Here is a 7,982-nt window from a genome sequence, read left to right on the forward strand (position 1 = left end):
GTGATCCACCCGCCTCGGCCTCCCAAAGTGCTGGGATTACAGGCTTGAGCCACCGCGCCCGGCAATGCTTTAATTTTTAAAAGTCATTCCTAAATTATCTTACTTGACATGAACCTATTTATATTTATTTGCAGAAGAATGAGTAGATATGTTAGTATAGGTACATACTACATGTTACAATATCATACATAGTTCTAATACAGATTAAAATATTTACAATTTCTATTTAAAAATTCACTATAAAATTAAGTTATAAACAGCAGGTGGAATGATATAATCTGAGACGTTACAGATATACAAACTATTTGTCCCATCCTTCATGTTTAGCTATTGCAAGTAATCCTACTCTGAAAAACAAGTATATTTTAAAATTCTATTTCTTCATCAGTTTTCCTTGAGAAATAGAAATATTCAAATAGAAATTATGTGGGCATGTTGCCACAAGTTCTTTACTAATACTGCGACCTTATATTTTAAAGACTATTCTAGCATGGTTAGTGAATTTTTGTAAGGTAAATTTCATTTTCATCATTGGTGTAACTTACAATATTAAAAGGTCTCCTATTGAACTAATTTACAATTTTAGTCTAGAAATGGTTTTACCTTACATCCAATAAAACTCAGTAGACTCATGGAAGTGTAAAGGTAGAAGGCATGTTAGAAACCTATTTTCACTATGAAGTATATTAAATGATGTGAGACAAAAACTTGGTGGTACTAGTAGAGATAAATTATAAAATTATTTCCCCCACAATATTATTTTATACTTTACATATTTAATCAATATTAAACATAGCACTGTTATTTTGAAAGAAAATAATGGAATTTAAGTTAAGGAAATAATTCAAAAGATAGAAATAGATACCCAAAGATGGTCACCATTGCATTTTTATAATAGTGAATATGTGAAATTATCTTTAGAATGGTACAACATTAAGGAAAAATTTTAGTAAATTATAGTATCTTTACTTGACTATTATGATTATGCAATAATAAAAATGTTAATAATAACATGTTGAAAATATAATAAATGTTTAATAAGATGTTACTTTTACCATGACATGAATATATGTATGGGTAGAACACACAAATATAATGGCTGATGTTTTAGGATATGGAGATTATAATAATTTGCTGCCTATTATTTTGTAATGCCCTGTATTTTTTATTCTGTTATTTGTGGCTACATTTTTTTTTTTCAGACAAACATGGAGGAAGGGATGCTTGGATGTTCTTCCAATCGCATAACTAGTGTAAATTTGAGGACGGTAAATGCTGGCTGAAACACAAGTAGTATTACAAAAAAGATATAACTATTTCTGATTACCTTTGCTTTTCTGGAGAGTATAGATGTTAAAACACACAAGATTCAATGTATCAGTTTCAATGTCAAAGGCAGAAAAATTTATTTTGATAGTTCATAGTTGATGACATTTTGATGAAATTGCCCATCATCCCCTCTTCCAACATCACCACCATTTTTTCATCTAAGTGGTCATTTTGGTCAGACCCTGGGAGGTAGAGGGAAGTCAACTCTTAGATTTTCATCTTTTCCAGAAATCTCACTCATGTTTGAAAATGTTAAAATTTATATAATTTTATTCCCTAATATTTCCTACTGCTCCTATTTGTACATTATCTTAAGTTCTGGTGTAACTTCCTACCTCACTGTTATATTTGCACACATTTTTTTTTCAGACAGGGTTTCACTCTCATGCTTAGGCTGGCATGCAGTGGCACACTCTTGGCCCACTACAAACTCTGCCTCCTGAGCTCAAGTGATCCTCCTGTCTCAGCCTCTCGAGTAGCTGGGACTATGCATCACACCACCACATTCAGCTAATTTCTGTATTTTTAATAGAAACAGGGTTTTACCTTGTTGGCCAGGCTAGTCTCGAACTCCTGACCTCAAGTGATCCACCTACCTTTGTCTCCCAAAGTATTGTGTTTACAAGTGTCAGCCCCCGCACCTAGCCTGCACACATTTTTAAAACATTGCTATGTTCCCTTTGAAATCTGAATTTATTATAATATTAATGAGTAAGTTGAATATATTAATCAAGCACCTATTGTATGATAATAGCTGGTAGTACAACTGTGAGTAAGACCCAAGTGAGTGCTTAGCCTAATCCGTTCATGTAACTGAGGAGATATGCCCAAATGCAACCAACTTTAATATAAGGGGAAGAAAATCTACATGTGAAATAAACAAATTATTATGGGAGCACATGAAAAAATAGCATAGGTGATATCTGAGGTGTGTCTTAAATTATACGTAGGATTTTTATAGGCAGAGAAACCAGGGTAATTAAAGATAAAGTAGTCCAAACTCAGACCAAAAGTTAGTACAGGTGGGAAATGACATGAGAAATTAATATCAAATACAATTTGGAGCAGTAGAAAATATTAGGAAATATCATGTCAATTGGAAAGTTTTCAAACATAAGTGAGGCTTCTGGGAAATATGAAGTTGTAAGAGCTTGCTCCCACCCGCTTCCCAGGAACTGACCAAAATTACCACTTAGATGAAAAAGCGGTGGTGGTGTTGGAGGATAAGGATGAGCAATTTCATCATCAATGAAAAAGACTGAGAGTTGTGTTTTAGTTTGTTATATGTTTGTTCAATTTTACCAACATTTTAAGTCATCACAAACTGAGGATGCAATCTTGTTACTCAGGTGGGTTCCTTCACAATGAGGCAGACCAGGAGACAAGAAGACACTCCTCCAACTCACAAGCTCAAAAGTGGCTGAAGAGATAAAGCAGAGCCAGATTCTATACTTCAAACACATATCAGGTAGAATCAATCATCAGATGTGAAAAGATGGGCCCAATACAACACATAAAATGAGTGGGAATGGGAGGGAAGAGAGAGGAGGAGGAAGGAATGATAGCTAAAATATTACATAATTGAAAGTGCCAATATTAAAACTCTATCCCCTGCACTCATCATACCCAGTTCGTTGTTTATATTATAAGATAAATGTTCATCAGCCTGCAAGGGAAAAGTGAGAGATTAACATATAATTACATACACAGAGGAAATTAAAATTAAGTATGCAATTATGCTAATTAAACTGAAAATTTGGGTAGTTTTTAGGAAAATATAAATGAGAAAAAATGAGAAAATTTGGAATACGAAAGTGCCATTTCGGAGTTCATCCATATCAAAAAATGTATGAGGTTCTTCCAGTTAAAAAAAAATCAGTGCAAAAAAATGTAATGTGAGAAAAGTTGTCTTTATTTTTACAAAACTACTGTAATGACAGCAGTATGGCACTGTTGCCAGAACATATATATTCATAGAATGGAATAAAAATTCTTGAGACAAACCCCATTATATATAATTATCTAGTTGCAGCTAGCATTTAAAATCAGTTAGGAAAGAAAGATTATTAAATAAATGATGCCGTTGCAGCTATCTAATGATTTGGACAAAAATAAACATATATTTGTCTCATGCAAAAATAAATTCTTGTTTATTTTAACCACAGAAACACCAGAATTTTCAGTTGTGTATGTTATAATATTTGAATGAAGAAGGACTTCCTAAGCCTGACAACAAAAGTAAAAATGTTAAGGGTATAGATGAATAGAAGTTATCATATAACAAACTTAAAAAAAATAAACAACTTCTCAGTTGGAGTAAGATGGCTAAATAGACTCTCTACCAATTTGTGTACATGCAGGAACACCAAATTTAACAAGTATCTACACAAAATAAGCCCCTTCAAAAGAAACAAAAAATCAAGTGAGTGATCACAATAACTGATTTTAACTTCATATAACTGAAAAAGGCGCCAAAGAGGTTAGGAAAGGCAGTTTTTAATTGCCGATGCCATTTCCCCTCCCCATCTTGCAATATCAGCCATGGCATGGAGTATCTGTGTACTTGCAAGAGGGAGAGCATAGCGACTGTGGATCTTTATATTGGAAATCAGTGCTGCCCTGTTTACTGTGGAAAGCAACACCAAACAGAACTCAGCTGACACCCTCAGCAAGAACATTTAGACCAATCCTAGCCAGAGGGGAATCATCCATTTTAGGGGTTAGAGCCTGAATACTAGCAAATCTCACAACCCTGGGCTAAAGTGATCTGAAGTCCTAAACAAAATGGAAAGCAGTCTAGGCCACAAAGATGGCAATTTCTAGTGCTTTGTAGAGTGTGAGCCAGTGGACTGGGGAGCACAACCTAGTGAAACACCAGCTGGATCTGCCAAGGGAGTGCTTGCACTACCCTTCTCCCAAACCCAGGCAGCACCGTTCACAGCTGTGAAACATACTCCTTCCTTCCACTTGAGGGGAAGAAACGGAAGAGAAAAGAGGACTTTGTTTTGCATCTTGGACACCAGCTCACCCACAATAGGATAGAGCATTAGGCAGAGCCCTCAGGCCCCCATTCCAGGACCTAGCTCTGGGTGACATTTCTAGATATTCCTGGACCAAAAAGAAACCCACTGCCTTGAAAGGAAAGATCCAGTCCTGGCAGAATTCATAACCTGCTGACTATGGAGTGGGGGACTCTGAATAATCAGCAATAGTAGTCTGGTAATCTACAGCTTGGACCTTGATTGAAACTCAGAGATGTGCTGGCTTCAGGTATAACGCAGCATATTCCCACATGTGGTGGCTATAGGGAGAGACTCCCTCTGTTTGAGAAAATCAGAGGGAAGAGAAAAGGTAACTTTGTCTTGCAGCTTAGGTATCAACTGTAGCACAACTACTGTGGGGTAGAATCCCAAGATGGTGCTTGGGTTCCCCAATTACAGGTATTGACTCTCAAACATTTCTGGACTTTCCCTGGAACACAGGGGAGACCACTGGCCTGAAGGATGAGTCCCAGGCCTGGCAGTATTCACTACAAGCTGACTGAAAAGCCCTTGGGCCTTGAGTAAACATCAGGGATAACCTGGTACTATTCCTTTTGACCTGTGGTGGTGGCTACGAGAGTGGGAAGGGAAGGTGGCCAGCTCACCCACAGTAGAAAAGAGCACCAGGTAGATTCCTGAAGTATCCAATTCCAGGCTCTGGCTTCTAGACAGCATCTCAGGATGTGTTCAGGGGTGGGAGAACTCATGGTCCTGAAAGGAATGACACAAGCCTGGCTGACTTCACCATCTGCTGATTACGTAGACCCAGTGCCTTCAGTGAACATAGGCAGTAGCCAGGTAGTGGTTACAGGAGGCTTTTGATGAGTCCCAGTGCCATGCCGGCTTCAAGTCTGACTCAGTAAAGTCTCAATTGTGGTGACCGCAGAGTGGCTTGGGTCACCCCTCCCCCAGCTCCAGGAAGAGAGAAGCTCAGCAGAGAGAGAGAGAGACTTCATTTTTTAGGAGAAAGTAAAGAAAGAGAACAAGAATCTCTGCCTGGTAATCCAGATAATTCTTCCAGGTCTTATCCAAAACCATGAAGCCAGGACCTGTGTGTGTCTGCAGAAGCCACAGCGTTACTGGGCTTTGGGTGCTACCTAATGCAGACAGGGCCATAGCGACCAAAATTTTTTTTTCTCCTTGAGACAAGGTCTTGCTCTGTTGCCTAGGCTGGAGTCCAGTGGTACAATCACAGCTCACTGCACTCTCAACCTCTCAGGTTAAAGTAACTCCTGCCTCAGCTTCCTGAGTAGCTGGATTACCTTCACTCAAAAGAAGACAGGACTATAGAAAGATGTCACCAAGCTGGGATAATTTTTTTTTCTTTTTGGAGAGATGAGGTCTCACTATGTTGTCAAGGCTCATCTCAAACTCTTGGGCTTAAACAAACCACTGTCCCCAGCCTCTCAAATTGCTGAGATTACATGTGTGAGCACCACTGCACTCGAACTGACTAAAAACTTAGATGACAACACCCAAGTCCCTTTGAATACCTGGAAACCCTTCCCAAGAGGGATTGGTACAAAGCAGTCCTGTCTGTGTAGACTACAATAAATACTTAAATGTCCATACACTGACAGAGACTGAAAAGCATCAAGACCATCCAGGAAAACAGGACCTCACTAAATGAATTAAAGAAGGCACCAAGGACAAATTCTGGGGAAACATATACATGATCTTTCTGAAACAGAATTCAAAATAACAGTTTCGAGGAAACTTTAAAAAATATATAAAATAACACAGAAGTAATTAAGCATCCTATCAGATAAATTTAACAAAGGAATTGAAATAAATAAAAAGAAGCAGAAATTCTGGAGCTGAAATATGCAAGTGAACTACTGAATAATGCATCACAGTTTTTTAATAGCAGAAATGATCAAGCAATAAATAGAATTAAAGAGCTTAAAGACAGCTGTATTGGTCCATTCTCACACCACTATTAGAAAACTACTTGAGACTGGGTAATTTATAAAGAAAAGAGGTTTAATTCACTCACAGTCCAAAATGGTGTACAGGAGGCATGGCTGGAGGGCCATCAGGAAACTTGCAATCATGGCATCAGTGTGAAGTTGAACAAGCACATCTTCATGTATGGCAGAAGAAAGAGAGTGTGAAAAGGGAAGTGCCACACATTTCTAAACCACCAGATGGCATGAGAACTCATTTGCCATCACCAGAAAAACAACGGGAAAATCCGCCCCCATTATCCAATCACCTCTTAACAGGTCCTTCTTCAAAATTGGAAATTACAATTCAACATATGATATAGGTAGGGACACAGAGCCAAACAACATTGATAAAGTTTGGCTGTTCCTCCACTCAAAATTTCATTGTGCATTGTAATCCCCATATTCCCTACATGTCAAAGGAGAGACCAGGTGGAGTTAATTGAATCATGGTGGTGGTTTCCCCCATGCTGTTCTCATAATAGTGAATGAGTTCTCATGAAATCTGATGGTTTCATAAGGGGTTCTCCTCTCTTTGCTTGGCACTTCTTCCTGCCATTTGTGAAGAAGATGCCTTGCTTCCCCTTCACCTTCTGCCATGATAGTAAGTTTCCTGAGGCCTGCCCAGCCATGCTGAACTGTGAGTCAATTAAATATCTATCCTTTATAAATTATCCAGTCTCAGGAAGTTCTTCATAGCAGTATGAAAATGGATTAATACACACATCTTCCACCCATGGTCCCTTCTAAATCTCATGTCCTTCTCAAATTTCAAAACACAATCATACCTGCCCAACAGACACCCAAAGTAATTAATTATTTCAAAAGTACTTTTAAACTCAAAAGTCCAAGTTTAAAGTCTCATCTGAGCCAAGGCAACTTCCTTCTGTCTATGAGCTTGTAAAATAAAAAACAGTTTAGTTAATTCCAAAGGGAGTACAGGCATTGGGTAAATAATCCCATTCCAAATGGGAGAAATTGTCCAAAACAAAAGAGCTACAGGCCCCATGCAAGGCCAAAACCCAGCAAGGCAGTCACTAAATCTTAAAGCTCCAAAGTAATTTCCTTTTACCCTGTGTCTCACCTCCAGGGCACGCTGATCAAAGTGTTGGGATCCCAATGCCTTGCACAGCTCTGCCCTTATGGCTTTGCAGGGTACAGCCCCGACAGCTACTTTCACGGGCTGCTGTGGGTGCCTGCATCTTTTCCAGACACACAGTACAAGCTGTTGGATTTACCATTCTGGGGTCTGGATGACAGTGGCCCTCTTCTCACAGCTCCACTAGGAAGTGCCCTGGTGGGGACTCTGTGCAGGGCTCCAACCCCACATTTTCTCTTTGCATTTCCCTGGTAGAGATTCTCCATGAGGGCTCTGCCCTGCAGCAGACTTCTGTGTAGACATCCAGGCATTTCTATACATACTCTAAAATCTAGGCAGAGCCTCCCAAACATCAACTATTGCCTTCTGCACACCCACAGTCACAACACAACATGGAAACCACCAAAGCTTGGGGCTTGCATTCTCTGAACCAATGGCCTGAGCTGTACCTTCGCCCCTTTTAGCCATGACTGAAGCTGGAGTGACTGGGACACAGGGCAGTAAATCCCAAGGCTGCACAGCTGCACAAAGCATCAGGACCCTGGGCCTGGCTCACAAAACCATTTC

The sequence above is a fragment of the Sapajus apella genome, unplaced genomic scaffold (genome assembly GCF_009761245.1).
Source record: "Sapajus apella isolate SASKATOON/1434 unplaced genomic scaffold, GSC_monkey_1.0 scaffold145, whole genome shotgun sequence".
Classification (NCBI taxonomy): Eukaryota; Metazoa; Chordata; class Mammalia; order Primates; family Cebidae; genus Sapajus; species Sapajus apella.